The following is a 19,106-nucleotide window of genomic DNA, read 5'->3' as shown; positions in this document are numbered from 1 at the left end:
ATAATTTATTCAGCTTCTAATTCATCTCTCACAATTTATGGTGATTTTCCAAAATCACGTTACTATTGCTGTCCCAAGCAGATTTATTACCAAATTCACTCTTTCACACCTAACTTGCATGCTTGTTATTTAAACATGTATATCACCAATCAATCATCACATATCTATGATTTTACTAAAGTATAATCTCCATTTCATCATTTTAAAGCACAACATGTTAGCCGATTTTTCCCCTTAGCATCTAAGGCACGTGCATGCTCATTTGTTTGGCTCAACTTCACCTATCTTCCATTTTTCATCAAAAGAACATGAAACAACAACCATTTCCTTCATTTTATTTCATGACTAAATGCTCACAACACAACTAAAAATCAAAATATGCTTCAAGAGTTAAGGTAGAATCAAGAAGAACTCATGAACCTCAAAATAGAAGCAAGGTACCAAGAACTTACCTTCAATTTTCCTCCTCCTAGTGACCGAATATTCAAGAGCTTTCTCCTCTCCTTTCTCTTCTCTAACTTTAGGCTATGATGAACAAAGATGGACAAAACTTTATTCTTTTCACCCCTTTTTCTTTTAATAAAATTTCATATTTCATCCATTTAATTCTTTAATACAAAAGACATGAAATGCCCATCATGGAACATTTAACTAAACCATTATCATGGAACATTTACCTAACCCATTATCATGGAATATTTACCTAATCTATTATCATGGAACATTTACCTAACCCAATAGCAATTTGTACCATGAATTATGGATATCAAGTGCTCATATTGTCTACAACAACATGATGGCTAGCCACTTCATGTAAAATGGGAGGTTTGTCATGCAAATCCTCCTATTTTGCACTCCTATTTATTTGGCCACTTCAATTTAGCCTATAGCATTTTCAAACATTTTCACATAGGTTCTGTTTCATAATTTCACCCCCTTTTTCTTATGGAACAAAAATTAACTAAAATTGTCGGGTTCTATCTTAAGCTTGGGCCTTCTAGAGGCCCACTAACATAATTAAACCTATGCCAACATTCACAGAATTCTCAAAAATTGGGGCGTTACATGCATCACTTCATTTATTAATCCATTCATGTGTACATTAAATTACTGGATTGTATATTTTATATTTTATGTAGATTCCATTTATCCATTTTTTATGCATGTCATCTATTTTTACTCATACATATTTTACACATTAATATTTACCATGTATTTTTATATTTATTATCTAATGTTTTATTTATGATATATTGTATATAATTGGTGCATTTATTATGTTTTCTTTTTGAGTATATTCCTATTTGCTTAGCATGATTATTTTTATTATTCTATTTTGCCCTCTATATATAGTGATTGCATTTGTATAAAGTGCTATAATATTTTGTGATATACGTTATTTGAATATCTATGTTTTGTAATACAGAATTGTCACTCTAAAAGCTTATTTAAAAACAATATTTAAAAGTTTTATAAAAATAAAAGCAATGCTTGATGGTTGGAAACTTCGAGAAGGTAGTGCCCTAACTTACTGGGTTGCCACTTTTCTCGTTGAGTTCAAATAATCAAGCACCTTTCTAAAATTTTTTAAAGGATTTCAAAATACGAGTAACTGTCTTGAAATTTCAAAGCGTTGTGTCCAAACTTACTGGATATGACGTTTTGACGTCTTAAGATAGGGATTTCCAAAAATGTTTAACTTAGTCTCGAATGTCTTAACATAGTGCGTCCTAACTTATTGGATGTAATATTTTGATTCATTTGATACAAATAAACCCTAATTTTCAAAATCAAAATATTGTAAAGAGGATTACATCTAAAATTTTTGTTAAATTTTCGACATTAAAGACACTTGATAATTAATTAGGTACCAATTTTTGGGCGTTACGAGGGTGCTAACCCTTCCTCGTATGTAACCGACTCCCGAATCCGTTTTCTCGACTTTCGTAGACCAAAACTAATGATTTTAAAACAAAATGTTTTAAAGGTGATCCAATCACACCTAAAAGATTGGTGACGACTCCCGTTTTCGTTTTTCTTAAAGTCGATTCCCATTTTCCAAAACCCGATTTAAAAATGGTTTCGACAACATTATCTTCATTAGTAATGACCCTAAGACCCAATTTTTCTCAAGTTGCCATACCTCTATAGCTTCCTCCCAAAATTTATTTTTTCAATTAAGAAATTCAAAACCAAATCAAGAGTGATTTGCAATTTCCCCCCAATGACAAAAGTTTTGAAAAACTATTTTTTATATTTCCTACCTCTCCCTTTTTTCTTAAACCCAAGCTCCACAATTCTTTGTTATTCATTTTCAAACATAGATTTAACTTTTCTTGATTTGGATTTTTTAGGCATCATATTCACCTTCACTCCTTGTACTCAAGTCGCAAGGACTAGATTCTATTAACAAATCTTCTCTAGTCTCTTTCTCAAGAAGAAACCTGTTTATAGAAATACCTTTCACTTCCACTGCATCCCACACTCCCTAATCCCAGCAATAGAAAAACCCATATCCTGTAAGTTAGCCACATCCGTGAAGAAATAAGATTAGTATCCATTTATTCATTTTCAATAGCCAATTGGGCCCTAAAAAAGTAGAATCAAAGCCACCTCAGTCATGCTAGCATTACCTTCCTTATGTTGATCCCACGTGCTTATTTTTGGAAATAGGAGAGTTGTTACTAGCCATTTCTTCAAACCCAATCAATAGGATCCGAATAAAATATCCATGGAGCAAGAGACGGTTAACTAAGGCAAGCCCAAGTAAAGAAAAATTCTGGCAACACAAACAAACTTGTCTTGAAGATCAACAAATATTGTAGTGAGGTTTAAAGAGTACTAACCTCAATTTCAATTGGTATGCAGTGTAAAACGTATATTTCTCAGCTCGCCAAAAAATTTGAGTGGATGTTGTTTCGCTGTCAACAGACCGACAGACAGTGACTTGGCCACTTGTCTCTTTCTTCCTCAAATTTGCACGTTCTTGCCATTTACTGGATTTTGATTAGCGCCAGAATCTTGCTTAAATGGATAAAGTAAAGCTACAAAAAATGGTCGTTAGATTGTTGGCCTATGTCTATATACTAGACGTGTGCATGGCCGGATCGGGTCGGGTTTGGGTCGGGCCCATAAAAAAATTTTGGCCCACTTTCAAGGCCCGGGCCCGGCCCGGCCCGAAATATGGGCCTAGAAATTTGTCTAAGCCCGGCCCGGCCATATTAATTTTTTTTCTTTTTTTAATTAAATAAAAAACTTTAAAATATAATAAATAAAATACATTTAAAACATAAAAAAAATATTAAAACAAAAAACAAATAAAAATGAGACTAAAATAATTCTTAAAATAATACATAAATTAAAAATATAATAAAAAGTAATTATATTAAAATTGAAAATTTGAAACAAATTAGAACTAAATTATATTAATAACAAAAGTTTTACAATATCGAAATAACATTAAAAACAACAAAAAGAGTAAAGTAAAAGTACTAAAGTTACTTAAAATTAAAAATAAAAAAATTTTAAAAATAATTTAATATTAAAATCGGGCTGGGCCGGGCCGAGCCCGGGCTAAAAAAATCTTACCTGAGGCCTAGCCTATTTTTTAAACGGGCCTCGTTTTTTTATCTAAGCCCATTTTTCGGGTCTATATTTTTACCCAAACCTCCCATTTTTTGGACGGGCCTTCGGGCCGGGCCGGCCGCCTGGCCCATGCACACCTCTACTATATACTAGTCGTAATCTCACCTAAAAGTTGATGACATTTATGAATACGAGTCGTAATTTCATTTACAGTTGATGTTAGAAGACACTTATGAAGGGTGTTAAAAAAAAGTATTCTGATTAATAGCTTAAGCAGTTTTCTACAATTTAATGATGAGATTTATAATTTTTTTATTTTTATGAACAGTTAACTATTAGTTGTGGAGTAAGTCTTAGTTCGATTAGTATCAATATTGTTATTAGTTTAGGAGGACGTGAGTTCAAGTGCATTGAAGTGTATTATCATCATATTTAAGGGTTAGAGAAAGACTATAGATAGTTCTAAATATTATATCAAAAACAGCATATATAATAAAAACCTATAATAATAATAATATTTTTTATACATTATTTAGTATTTACTATACAATAATATTAATATGTTACTGAAATTTAATGTGTAAATTGAAATATTATTTTTGGTACAATAATGACTTGAACCTAATTAAAGAGGAGATAAACATTCAACTAATAGGCCACAACTTAGAGTTCTGTAAGTTAAAAGTAATTTTAAACTAAAAAATATATATAATCATAATATCATGTTATAATAATTTAATATTTGTAAATATGGGAAGTTTTTTTTGTATATTTTTATAATTAGCGTTATTCTTTTGTTATAGTTTATGAAATTGCCTATTATGCTGTAAATAAATTAATATTATCTTATAATATATTTTTATTTATAATTTTTTTTAAATTTAATCTGAAAGACATTGTATTTAAACTTAATTGTGATTTACCCTACCGAGTTATCATAACTTCATACTTAAATGATTAATAATAGTTGTAATTACATGAATATCTTTTAAAAAAATTTGTAAATTTTTCTTATCATTTATATTAATATCTTATATAAATTTTAAAATTATATAATTACTTTTGTTATATATAAATAAAATGTAAAAAAGTTCATAAAAAAATATTGTTGATTGAAGAGTTGTCTGGATTTATATCTTTTTAACAATTTTTTGTATTGATGCATTACAATCATTTAGGTATTGTTAGGGAAAGTAGAGAGAAAATTGGAATATAGAAAATTGAAAGAATAAAAAAATAGAACGACAAAATATATATATCTATATATATAAAGTTTATTTTTATAAGTGTGCTTAGTAGGAAAGATGAAAAAATAAAAATAAAAATTATTTTTTTCCTCAAGTGCTCGGTAAAGTTGAAAAGTGAAAGTAAAGAAAATAAAACAGTTGAAAAATGTGTAACTTGAAGTAACATACACTGCTCTCACATTTTTTATTCTCTCCTTTTATTGATCCAATTTAAAATTGTTAGGATTTCGACCCGATTAAGCAACGAACAAGAAAATAGCGGAATAAATTGAGAAATTAAACACACAAATTTAACGTGAAAAAACCCCTCCAAAGAGGATAAAAAATCACGGGCAAAGATAATTTTATTATAATGGCAAAAGAACGAAGAGTACAAAAAATGGAGATAAAAACTAAACCTCAAAAACTCGAAAACAAAGAACTCACAAAACGTAAACACAAAATTCTCTAAATGTGTTATGAGTTCTAATCTCTATTTTTTGTACTCTTCGTTCTTTTGCCATTATAGTAAAATTATCTTTGCCCGTGGTTTTTTATCCTCTTTGGAGGGGTTTTTCCACGTTAAATTTGTTTGTTCAATTTCTCAATTTATTCCGCTATTTTCTTGTTCGTTACTTAATCGGGTCGAAATCCTAACAAGTGGTATCAGAGTTAGTTCAATTTTTCATAGATCAGCCCGTTCAGAGATGGCAACAACAAGGTTTGAAATTGAGAAGTTCGATGATGAGACAGATTTCAATCTGTGGCAAGTTCGGATGATGACAATTCTAGTTCAATCCGGTTTGAAAAAGGTTGTTACTGGGAAAAAGCCTGAGAATCTAAATAAAACAGAATGAGAAGAGCTTAATGAAAAGGCTTTGTCTGCAATCCAGTTGTGCCTCGCAAATATGGTATTGTAGGAGGTATTGATGGAGAAGACCTCATCCACTTTATGGAAAAGGTTAGAAACTCTTTATGCGACTAAGTCTCTGCCTAACCGTTTAGTGTTGAAACAACGTCTATTTACGTTTCGCATGAACGAAGGTGAGCTTCTTAGAGATCACATCAGTCAATTTATTACTCTTTTAAATGATTTAAAGAATGTTGAGGTTCATATTGACGATGAAAATCAGGCTATGCCATTATTGTGCTCTTTACCCCCTTCATACAAGTCTTTCAGTGAGACCATGATTTATGGCAGAGACAAACTCTCATTCGAATATGTGAAAGGTCATTTGTTGAGTAGAGACAATCTCGACAGTGAGCTTCATTTGGATAGCAAGACAGATAGGCAATCTTTCGTTTTGGTAGCATCAAAGAAACGAGATAAAAGGTGTCACTATTGTAAAAAGTTAGGTCACGTCAAAGCATATTGTTATAAACTGCGAAATAAAAAAGTTACTGAGAGTAACGAGGAAGATGTAGCTGGTGCTAATTTGGCCGATGAAAATGGTGATGATTTCTTGTTAGTGTCAACAAGCGATAACACCAAGCTCACGTCCGAGTGGATCCTAGATTCAGGATGTTCTTTCCACATGTGTCCCAATAGAGAATGGTTCTCCACATACAGTTCGATTGAAGGTGGAGTTGTGCGCATGGGAAACGATTCATCTAGTAAGGTAATTGGTATTGGTATTGTTAAAATTTAAATGCACGATGGGACGATTAGGACACTCTCAGATGTCAGGTATGTACCTGATTTACGAAAGAATCTCATCTCCTTAAGTATTTTAGACTTGAAAGGATGCAAAATCAACATCGAGTCTAGCGACATTAAAGTATCTCGTGGAGCTCTCGTTTTGTTAAAAGGTAAAAGAACAGGCAGTCTTTATATTCTGGAAGATTATACAGTGACCGGTGAAATCGGACGTCCCTCGTCCGTTACGGAGTTGAAGTCAACTTGTTTGGAGCGGAGGCAACTTGGTCATAGGAGGGAAAAAGGTATGACTATTTCGTTGAAGAGAGGTTCTCTTTTGGATGCAAGTTTTGAAAAGTTAGGGCACTGTGTTCGTGAAAATCAGACCCGGGTTAGTTTTGATTTGGCAGTGTACAAGTCGAAGGCTAGAAGTCTTCCAGATTCTAAGCACAAATTCGACTCAGTTAATTCCCTGCATAGTTCAAGATAGGCCCGTGACGGGCTTTGGCAAAGATGGCGTTGTAGAAATATGAGTCAAGGTGGAGATTTGTTAAATATGACTCCTATTTTCAGTCAAATTTAAAAAATAATCTTTCAGTTAAACTCTGTTTACTTGTTTCAATCAAACGCTGATTAGTTTAGATTATTTTATTATTATTTGATCTATGAATTTAGTCTATAAATAGGCTCTTTTACAACCTTAGAAAATATGCCCATTAAAGATTAGAACTCATAACACATTTAGAGAATTTTGTGTTTACGTTTTGTGGGTTTTTTATTTTCGGGTTTTCAAGGTTTAGTTTTCATCTCCATCTTTTTGTACTCTTCGTTCTTTTTCCATTATAGTAAAATTATCTTTGCCCGTGGTTTTTTATCCTCTTTGGAGGGGTTTTTCCGCGTTAAATTTGTGTATTTAATTTCTCAATTTATTCCGCTACTTTCTTGTTCGTTGCTTAATCGGGTCGAAATCCTAACAAAAATGATAGAGTTTTATGCATTAGGATGAATAATGATTACCCTTCCTATTTTTTATTACTTTTTTTTTTCAATCAAGCGCACTCAAATTTTATTTTATTTTTTTCACTTTTTTACTATTTCCTTTCATCTTCACTTTTCTACCATGCACACCCTTAATTTTCAGTCCCGCTTTAATGTTTCATTATTGTCTAATGTTGTTTTAAGTGCCCTTAGTCGACAACCATATATTGTAGGTAAAAATAAAATAAATTATTTTATGGAGTTTAATAATATAAAGAAGTCTAATAAGTAAAAAATTATGATTGTGTTATGAATATTTTATTAACTGGATGCCCATCAAAAGTTAGATAAGTTTTGATTTACTTTAAATTCTAATAGTTATTAGAAGTAGAGTTATATTTTATTTATACTTCTTGTGTCTATAAATATAGACTTTAGAGAAGCATTGTAAATGATTTCGATTAATCAATAAAATACGTTTTCTCTTTGTTGTCTCATTCTCTTTGTTCTTTACTTTTTGTCTTTTTATTTTATAACATGTTATCAGCACGATTCTCTTTTATTTTATAATACGATCACTCCAAATTTGCTGCTCAAGTTGTTTTTGTAACGCCCCAATTTTCGAGAATTCTGTGAATGTTGGCATAGGTTTAATTATGTTAGTGGGCCTCTAGAAGGCCCAAGCTTAAGATAGAACCCGGCAATTTTAGTTAATTTTTGTTCCATAAGAAAAATGGGGTGAAATTATGAAATAGAACCTATGTGAAAATGTTTGAAAATGCTATAGGCTAAATTGAAGTGGCCAAATAAATAGGAGTACAAAATAGGAGGATTTGTATGACAAACCTCCCATTTTACATGAAGTGGCCAGCCATCATGTTGTTGTAGACAATATGGGCACTTGATATCCATAATTCATGGTACAAATTGATAATGGGTTAGGTAAATGTTCCATGATAATGAATTAGGTAAATATTCCATGATAATGGGTTAGGTAAATGTTCCATGATAATGGTTTAGGTAAATGTTCAATGATGGGCATTTCATGTCTTTTGTATTAAAAAATTAAATGGATGAAATATGAAATTTTATTAAAAGCAAAATTGGTGAAAAGAACAAAGTTTTGTCCATCTTTGTTCATCATAGCCGAAAGTTAGAGAAGAGAAAGGAGAGGAGAAAGCTCTTGAATGTTCGATCACTTGGGGAAGAAAATTGAAGGTAAGTTCATGGTAGTTTGCTTCTATCTTGATGTTAATGAGTTCTTCTTGATTCTACCTTAACTCTTGAAGCATATTTTGGTTTTTAGTTGTGTTGTGAGCATTTAGTCATGAATTAAAATGAAGGAAATGGTTGTTGTTTCATGTTCTTTTGATGAAAATGGAAGATAGGTGAAGTTGAGCCAAACAAATGAGCATGCATGTGCCTTAGATGCTAAGGGGGAAAATCGGCTAACATGTTGTGCTTTAAAATGATGAAATGGAGATTATACTTAAGTAAAATCATAGATATGTGATGATTGATTGGTGATATACATGTTTAAATAACATGCATGCAAGTTAGGTGTGTGAAAGAGTGATTTGGTATTAAATCTGCTTGGGACAGCAGCAGTAAAGTGACTTTGGAAAATCACCATAAATTGTGGGAGATGAGTTAGAAGCTGAGTAAATTATGTAATTAAATCTTAATAAATCTAGTTTCAAATGAAATAAACGAGAACATATTTTGAATTCTGTACAATGAGAAATTTGATTCGTAAAGAAGAGTGGTCAGATTAGTCAAACAGTGAAACATGGGAAACTTTGAGAAAAATCTGGTATTGATTGGCTAAACCAAAAATTCTGAAAATTTTATGGATAGAAGATATGAGTCTATTTTCAGGGAAAATTAACGGAACTTGATTTGGAGTTTCGTAGCTCCAGTTATACATAATTTAGTGACTGTTACTCAGGAAGACAGCTTGCAGTGAAATTATGATTATGTGGTAAACATTGACAAAAATTTGTTAATGAGTTGCTTATTGTTTTCTTATAAGCTTACTATGATCTGTAGGTGTGGTTGGCCGAATATTGTAAGGGGTTAATACGTAGTTTGTATTTGAATAGTTAGATTAACGTGTTAGTAATCCAATTGTAGGCGGTTCGTGTGTGGATCTCGTCAGCATATCGCCGCAAACAGGTGTGTAACTGACACCCTTTCATAGACTAGATTGGCAAAAGCCGAAAACTCGAAATGCCGAAAAGTCGGTATTTTGGGAATTTGCGAGTGTGCGAATGCTCGTAAGATAGTTGGGTTTGTATATTTGGTAATCTAAAGTAATAAACTGCAGTACGCGCGATTTCGTACATTTTGATAATTTGGGCTAATGGGCCAAAGATCGAGTTCATGGGCCAACGGGCCCAATTCGATAAGTATGCGCGGTAAGTGTTCTGATAGTACGTAAATAGTTAGGATATGCATGAAAACCCTAAAAGTAGCTAAATTACTATAATACCCCTATGTATGGAAAATTACTGTTATACCCCTAGGTGCAAAATTACCGTTATACCCCTAGGGTTAATTTTGACTGAAAAGCATGACGATCTGATTCTGTATGATGTATGCCATGATTATATATCTGTTGCATGGGGACATGGGTTATATTATGGAGGAAGCGTCCTGGTGGCTATGCCACAATTATCTGATCTGGTGGCTCTGCCACATATATCTGTTCTGGTGGCTATGCCACGATTATCTGATCTAGTGGCTCTGCCACATATATCTGTTCTGGTGGCTCTGTGACAATATCTGTATCTGGTGACTTCTTCACAATATCTGGCAGCCTCGTTGCGATTTCTGTGGTGTGTAGCGGTTGGGTGGGTCGAGTAGTCTCCCCACATGGTGTAAGGCTAGTACGGGGGTGTTATGGATGAATCTGGGTTGGGTTTCTGCATAAACATGTAATATCTGTTCTGTTCTGTTATGGGCCTATGGGCTTCATTCTGAAATCTGTTCTGGGCTAAGGCCAACTTATTCTGTTTCTGTGGTTTGAGCTGATATAGGCTATGGTTGGGTTAATTTACACACTGAGTTTCCCCAAACTCATCCCTTTTATTTTCATCCACGCAGGTAATCCCCGTCCATAGCGGGCTTGGAGCTGTGAGGGAATTCGGAGTGGCCACCCGTTCTGAAAGTTTGATTTTCTTCTGGTGAACTGGACATCCTTTTAATTACGTTTGAGGTTTTGGACTTTTAAATGTAATAAGGCCGCTTATTTATTTTTGATGGTTTTTATATGTTTTATTAAGATAGGTAATATTTATATTTAACTGTTGAAATTGGATAGCTTTAGGGCACGTTTTCAAAAACAGTAATTGATTTCAAAATAACACGAAAACAAGCAAAGCTTCCGCAATGAAGATATTTTCCAAAATTAATCACTTTTCCTAAAAAGGACTTACTCAAATCGGTTTCCTAGAAATATACATGACGTTAAGGTATGGCAATGGTGGTTTGCATGTCTAGGATTGGATCCGAAGGGAGTTTGGTACTTAAGCAGTCCGATGGACTCACCTCCTCTTTTCCGGTTTCCTACCTGATGCACAGCTTCCATTCACTTTAACCTATAATGAAATCATCTTTTAAAACACTCAGTAAGTTTTCTTTCTGGATCAACAATATAAAATGTTTTGAATGCTTCGATGTGGCATGTCGGATCCGGCCATAACGTCTGGGCCGGGTTTGGAGTGTTACAGTTTTCGATTACCTTCTAGAGCTATTGTAATTTCAATATTCAATTGAGGTCTGCGCACTATGGGTAATCATTATCCAAAGAAATTTATATAATCCTTACGTGATACGTTTTTCTCCTTTGTTGATTGATTTTTGGTAAATTATTTTATGAAGAAAAATATTATTACTTTAAGATTCCTTTCAAACTAAGATTCTTTTATTAAATTATAGTATGCATGATATTTGGATGATTAATTTTTTTATGATTAAATTATTATTATTATTATTATTAAATATGCTTGAAATTTGATTAAAATTATGAGAGAAAGTATTACTAATCAATTGCCTTTGATTTAAGGGAAAAAGGGAAATTCAGTAGGATCTAATTGACTCATTAATTTGTTATTGTTGAATGATTGGATTATACCTTTTAGATTAAATTATAAAGTACAAATAATTTATTAGAGCATCATAAGATTTTATAACTTATATTTAGTATGTTTTTTTATGAAAACATAGTTATTTTAGTACTTGTAACGGTGCTCTTGATAATAACCAAGGTGATGATGACGATGTTAAAAATCTCCAAGTATATTTTACTATGATTTATTTATTATATCATGTTTGTTATAATTGGAGACTAATCATGACAACATGAATAGATAGATTCTTATTTGAAATTCACGTATATTTGCGATGGTGACTATGAAATAGAAAATGAATGAAGGCGTTTAGAAGTCTATCCTACTAAATTTGTTGCATTCCCGGAAGTGAATGCAAATATAAAGAAAATAAAAGACATAATCATAGACCAATAGGAGTGGGAACATAGTAATAAATAAGAGAACAATTAGAGTTCTAAAGATAACTCTAAAAAGGGTAAATATAACTTATGTTATTAATGTGATATAAAAGATTATTGGCCACATATGTGGCATATGCCCAAATATTTTGTTTCTGTTAATATTCTTTGAGGAATGATATGAGAATGTAGTAATGAATTCTATCATTACAGATAGAAAATATTTATCTTATTTGGTACTGAAAAAAAAAATATTATTCCAATATTTGATAGTACCAAATTAGTTGAAAGTTCCATAAGAGCTAATATATCAATATCTAAAAAGCACAAAATTTGCAATGGTTAATACATTAGTTTTAAAAGATATTCATTAGAACAGATATCATATTGAGATCGTGAATGAAGAAAATATTATATTTCATATGAATCATTATTGCTCTAAACATTTATTTTGAAAGGATGAAAAAGGGGAGGATTGAGTTATTGAGCAAAATATTTTGATTGTGAAAGATCTAGTTATGAGCAATAGAATATGGTAATTCTATCTAAAGCTTGTTATGGTTGGATGCACCTGAAGTTGCATTTTTTTTTTGGATATTTGAATATTTTGGCATATTCCCTGAAACGAATATTGCATATAATTGTTTGGAAATTATATTTATTTTGTTGACTTAGCGACATTTTAAACTTCACATTGATTTAGACATTTTCAATAGTAAATGTCACAATAGTACTTATATGTCGATACAAAGTAAAAGGAATGACAGTAAAATTATCAATTTGTCACAATTTATATCAACATTATTAGTACAATTAAAATGCATGTTAAAGTAAACCAGAAGTTTACATATACAAATGCATTTACTACTTGGCGTGACCAGTTAGACCATCTTGGATCATATATGATGCGATAATTAATTGAGAATTCATATAGACATTCATTAAATAACCAAAAGATTTTTTAATTTAAAGAATTCTCATTTATTGTTTGTTATCAATAAAAGTTGATTATTAGAAACTTACTAGCTAAAAGTTGAGATTTAATGTCTTGTATTTCTGAAATGAATATGGGCTCATTGATCCACCATGTAACATCCTATACCCGGCCCAGTCGTCGGACCTGAGCTATAAGATGCTACAACAATAGACCAGAACATTCACAAGCAATTTATTCAATAATACTTAATAATTAATAAATACAAGTTAATTCCATGTTAAGCATGCATTACAATCAAAATCGAGCCTTACTCGAGCTTACGAAAGCCTTCGAACAAGTTCAAAACTAAATCGGGACCTATAACATTCATATCCCTCTTCCATCACTGGAATAGGGTTACGGCACATATCAGGACTCATAACAATTTGCATCCAAATATCGAATAAATTCCATTAATACGGACATGTTCGAAAAGATATAAAACATACATGTACAGGCTTTAAATCGAGCCTTCAAGGCCTCTAAAATAGTTTATGAATAATCGGGGACCAAATCGAAACAAATTTGGACATTTTAGGTAAAACTAAAAATTTTTCATCTATAGGGGTCACACGTAGAGGCGGATTTAAGGGGGCTAGCAGGGGCCCTGACCCCCTTAAAATGTAAAATTTTTATATAGGCCTTTAAATTTTTTTAAAATTTTTTAATTAGTAAAGGTAAAATTATACTTTGGCCCCCTAAAATTATAAAAATTTGATTTAATACTTTAAAAATTATAAAGATATAGACTATACAAAATTAAAATTTCATTTGGCCCCCTAAAAATTTGTTCTGGCTTCACCCTTGGTCACACGGTCGTTGGAAACACAAAAATTTACACAATTTTTCATACCCTCTTTAACCTAAATTCATGCGAATTGGGTTAAATTCTTGTCAAAAAATAATTAATTTTTATAAAATAATTAAAGTGTACTTAAAATATGAACATGTTGAAATTTAGTTAATTTTATAATTATTTTTGATGAATTTTGGTTATTTTCGACAGATTTGCATAAAAGGTGAAAAAAAAGGGCGAAAAATGGCTCGACAGACACTGCCAGAAGCACAAAATCGAGAAGCAATTTGAAGTATTGAGGTGAATTAATTTCCAGCCTAAGACGGTCCAAAATTATATGTATTAAATCATAATATAATTAATTTTAATTTATATCCAAGTTAATTTGGGTTAATAAATTATTATTAACATAACACAACTCAAAAGAATATTTCTTACATTTCATACTTCGTAACTCAGTCCCATAACAAAACTTATCTTTTAAAAACTTAAACATAATCAAACATGTATCAGCAATTAACAAAAACTTATGCATGTGATAAAACATACCATTTCATGATTAGATAAATTCACATATTATGCATATTACTATAAGCTAAAAACAACCACATGGCATAATAGACATATATATATATATTTATAAACGCATAAACATGAACTTAACAAGGCCAAAAATATGCATCTTTTCTCATATCAAATTATGCGTATAAAACCATATCAATTTAAACCAATTTAAACCATTTTCAAGCATCATTACATAAACATTTCATAACTATTATAATTATACCTAAACTTTCTTCTTATCTTGTCAAATAAGTCATATGAAATCAAATCTAAATACACAATAATTTAAACATAATGTTTATACATATATACCATCAAAAACTGAATCTAAATAACTAATCCATAAATAAACATGTCCTAAGCATATTCCTTTATTTTGACTAGGTATAACCGATTATAATCATGCCTTGAACAAGTTACTATTTATATCTCAAAATAACCAAATTCAAACATATCACCAAAACACAAATCATACCTATCATATGGTATGCATACCAAAATAAACTCCAACCATGTTAAATATAATCGAATTTCAACATGAAAAGTAAGCCATTAAAGTCATACCAATTCCACAAATTCAATCTTAAGTTAAAATTTATCATTACATAACCAAATACAAATATCAACTTGTCACTTTACATATCAAACCCTAATTTCACATCATACCATGTTAGGATCGACCCGATTAAGCAACGAACAAGAAAAATAGCGGAATAAATTAAGAAATTGAACACAAATTTAATGTGAAAAAACCCCTCCAAAGAGGATAAAAAATCACGGGAAAAGATAATTTTACTATAATGGAAAAAGAACGAAGAGTACAAAAGATGGAGATAGAGACTAAACCCTGAAAACCCGAAAATAAAAAACCCTCAAAACGTAAACACAAAATTCTCTAAATGTGTTATGAGTTCTAATCTCTAATGGGTGTATTTTTCTAAGGTTGTAAAAGAGCCTATTTATAGGCTAAATTCATAGGTCAAATAATAATAAAATAATCTAAACTAATCAGTGTTTGATTGAAACAAGTAAATAGAGTTTAACTGAAAGATTATTTTTCAAATTTGACCGAAAATAGGAGTCATATTTAACAAATCACCACCTTGACTCATATTTCCACAACGCCATCTTTGCCAAAGCCCGCCACGAGCCTATCTTGAACTATGTAGGGAATTAACTGAGTCGAATTTGTGCTTAGAAACTGGAAGACTTCTAGCCTTCGACTTGTACACTGCCAAATCAAAACTAACTCGGGTCTGATTTTCACGAACACAGTGCCCTAAATTTTCAAAACCTGCATCCAAAAGAGAACCTCTCTTCAATGAAACGATCATACCTTTTTCCCTCCTATGACCAAGTTGCCTCTGCTCCAAACGAGTTGACTTTAACTCCGTAATGGACGAGGGACGTCTGATTTCACCGATCACTATAGAACCTTCCAGAATATAAAGACTACCATTTCTTTTTCCTTTTAAAAAAATGAGAGCTCCACGAGATACTTTAATGCCGCTCAACTTGATGTTAATTCTGCATCCTTTCAAGTCTAAAATACTCAAGGAGATGAGGTTCTTTCGTAAATCAGGTACATACCTGACATCTGAGAGTGTCCTAATCGTCTCATCGTGCATCTTAATTTTAACAGTACCAATACCAATTACCTTACTAGATGAATCGTTTCCCATGCGCACAACTCCACCTTTAACCGAACTGTATGTGGAGAACCATTCTCTATTAGGACACATATGGAAAGAACATCCTGAATCTAGGATCCACTTGGGCGTGAGCTTGGAGTTATCGTTTGTTGACACTAACAAGAAATCATCACCATTTTCATCGACCAAATTAGCACCAGCTACATCTTCCTCGTTACTCTCAGCAGCTCTTTTATTTCGCAGTTTATAACAATCTACTTTGACGTGACCTAACTTTTTACAATAGTGACACCTTTTGTCTCGTTTATTTGATGCTACCAAAACAGAAGCTTGCCTATCTGTCTTGCTATCCAAATAAAGCTCATTTTCGAGTTTGTCTCTACTCAACAAATGAACCTTCACATCTTCAAATGAGAGTTTTTCTCTACCATAAATTAGAGTCTCCCTAAAAGACTTGTATGAAAGAGGTAAAGAACACAATAATAGCATAGCTTGATCTTCATCATCAATATGAACCTCAACGTTCTTTAAATCATTTAAAAGAGTAATGAATTAACTGATGTGATCTCTAAGAAGCTCACCTTCATTCATGTGAAACATAAATAGACGTTGTTTCAACACTAAACGGTTAGGCAGAGACTTAGTCGCGTAACGAGTTTCTAACCTTTTCCACAAGGCAGATGAGGTCTTCTCCATCAATACCTCCTGCAATACTGTATTCGTAAGGCATAACTGGATTGCAAACAAAGCCTTTTCATCAAGCTCTTCTCATTCTATTTTATTTAGATTCTCAGGCTTTTTCCCGATAACAACCTTTTTCAAATCGGATTGAACTAGAATTGCCATCATCCAAACTTGTCACAGATTGAATTTTTCTCACCATCTAACTTCTCAATTTCAAACCTTGTTGTTGCCATATCTGAATGAGCTGATCTATGAAAATTGAACTAGCTCTGATACCACTTGTTAGGATCGACCCGATTAAGCAAAGAACAAGAAAAATAGCGAAATAAATTAAGAAATTGAACACACAAATTTAACGTGGAAAAACTCCTCCAAAGAGATAAAAAATCACGGGCAAAGATAATTTTACTATAATGGCAAAAGAACGAAGAGTACAAAAGATGGAGATAAAGACTAAACCCGAAAACCCAAAAATAAAGAATCCTCAAAATGTAAACACAAAATTCTCTAAATGTGTTATGAGTTCTAATTTCTAATGGGTGTATTTTTCTAAGGTTGTAAAAGAGTCTATTTATAGGCTAAATTCATAGGTCAAATAATAATAAAATAATCTAAACTAATCAGTGTTTGATTGAAACAAGTAAACAGAGTTTAACTGAAAGATTATTTTTTAAATTTGACCGAAAATAGGAGTCATATTTAACGTACCAAACATACCATACACATATACTTTGAAATAAATTCATCACCATTAGCAAGTATATTAACCATGATTCACATATATATTTAATGGTCGAACCATCAAAACCAAACTTAACATAATGGATAAGCCATTTTCGCATGGCTCATGTTTACATAACCCAAAATCAAACATAAACATAAGTTAGCCTATACATATCCAAGATCAGACAAAATACATATTAGCCTATACATATCCAAGATCGGACAAAATATACATGCCATAAGTTCGAAATAAGACCTTTAAAGTACCGAAGGTTGACGATAGTGTGGATGACTTCACTGACGATCCCCAAGCCTGTAGCTAACTTCCAAAATCTATAAGGACAAAGAATAAACATACACACAATAAGCTATCGTAGCTTAGTAAGTTATAATCAATTTAAGCATATTGATGACCTAGATAGATCAATAAAATAAACCGAATCAAACATATTTATATACACAAAATATACCATGGTTGAATATACACATATATAAATTATCAATATGTTCTCCAATTTCAAAGACATAATATCATAGATAATCTATTATAAATATGTATTCATGAATATACATACTCATGAATCAAGTTTTTAAGTCACATAATTATACCTATCATAAAACCGAATACTCTACTAATAATTACATACATTTTCAATAGCATCAAAAAACATTTTTGTCACATATCTTTCAATCAAATTACTTTCATTTCAAATAGGTAAGTCATATTCACATACCTGGTCACTTTAGCTCATTTAACACATTTGGTTACTTTTACCGTTGCTCACATAAAATTTGTTAGGCATAAAGCCTAAATAATACACCGGCACAGAGCCTGCTAGGTAATAAACCTGATTTAATACACCGGAATAAAGCCTGCCAGGCAATAAGCCTGATAACATACACCGGCATCAAAGCCTGCTAGGCAATAAGCCTGATATATCACTGTTACAAAGTTGATCTTATTCATAATTCATATCTCAATTGAACCGAACTTATTTCCAAATCTCATAAACATTTATGCATTTGGCTATAACTATAGAAATTCACACAATTAAATTCAACATATAAAGATCATATACATTCAAATTTAATGACGTTTATTGCTTATAGACTTACCTCGGATATCGACGAGCGATGTAAATCGACTATTCAACTATTTTTGTTTTTCCCTGATCCAATTTCGATTTCTTTTGTTCTTGATCTATACAATTTCAAATTAATATCATTAAAACACAATTTCATTCAATTTAATCAAACTACACATAAATGGGCTAATTACCATTTTACCCCTGATATTTCATACTTTTACAAATTAGTCCTAATTGCATAAAACACAAAATACACAAAATCTCACAACAACATTGTTAGGCTGAATCTTCCTTATACTCATACTAATCCATATATTTCATTTATTTCACATTTTAGTCCCTCAATTTATTATTTTTTCAATTTAGTCCTAATTACTCAAAATCATCAAAAACTCCAATACAAAACATGTTAATCTAAAACATAACTTTCATAATTTATCATCAAACATCAAAAAACAAAAATATTCATCAATGGCATAACTCAAAATATTCATCAAAATCAGAAATTCTAGCATGGGTCGGATAATATTTGAAGCAATGATCTCAAAAACATAAAAATTATCAAAAACCGAGCTAGTTACATACCTTAATCAAGCTTAGTTTTGGCCGAACCCTTGAAGGTTTTGTTTCTTTTCTTTCTTTTTATTTTCGGCAAGAACAAAGCAATATGAAACCTTATTTTATTTTT

Source organism: Gossypium hirsutum, chromosome A01, assembly GCF_007990345.1.
Source record: "Gossypium hirsutum isolate 1008001.06 chromosome A01, Gossypium_hirsutum_v2.1, whole genome shotgun sequence".
NCBI classification, from domain to species: domain Eukaryota; kingdom Viridiplantae; phylum Streptophyta; class Magnoliopsida; order Malvales; family Malvaceae; genus Gossypium; species Gossypium hirsutum.
Note: the sequence above shows the minus strand (reverse complement) of the source record.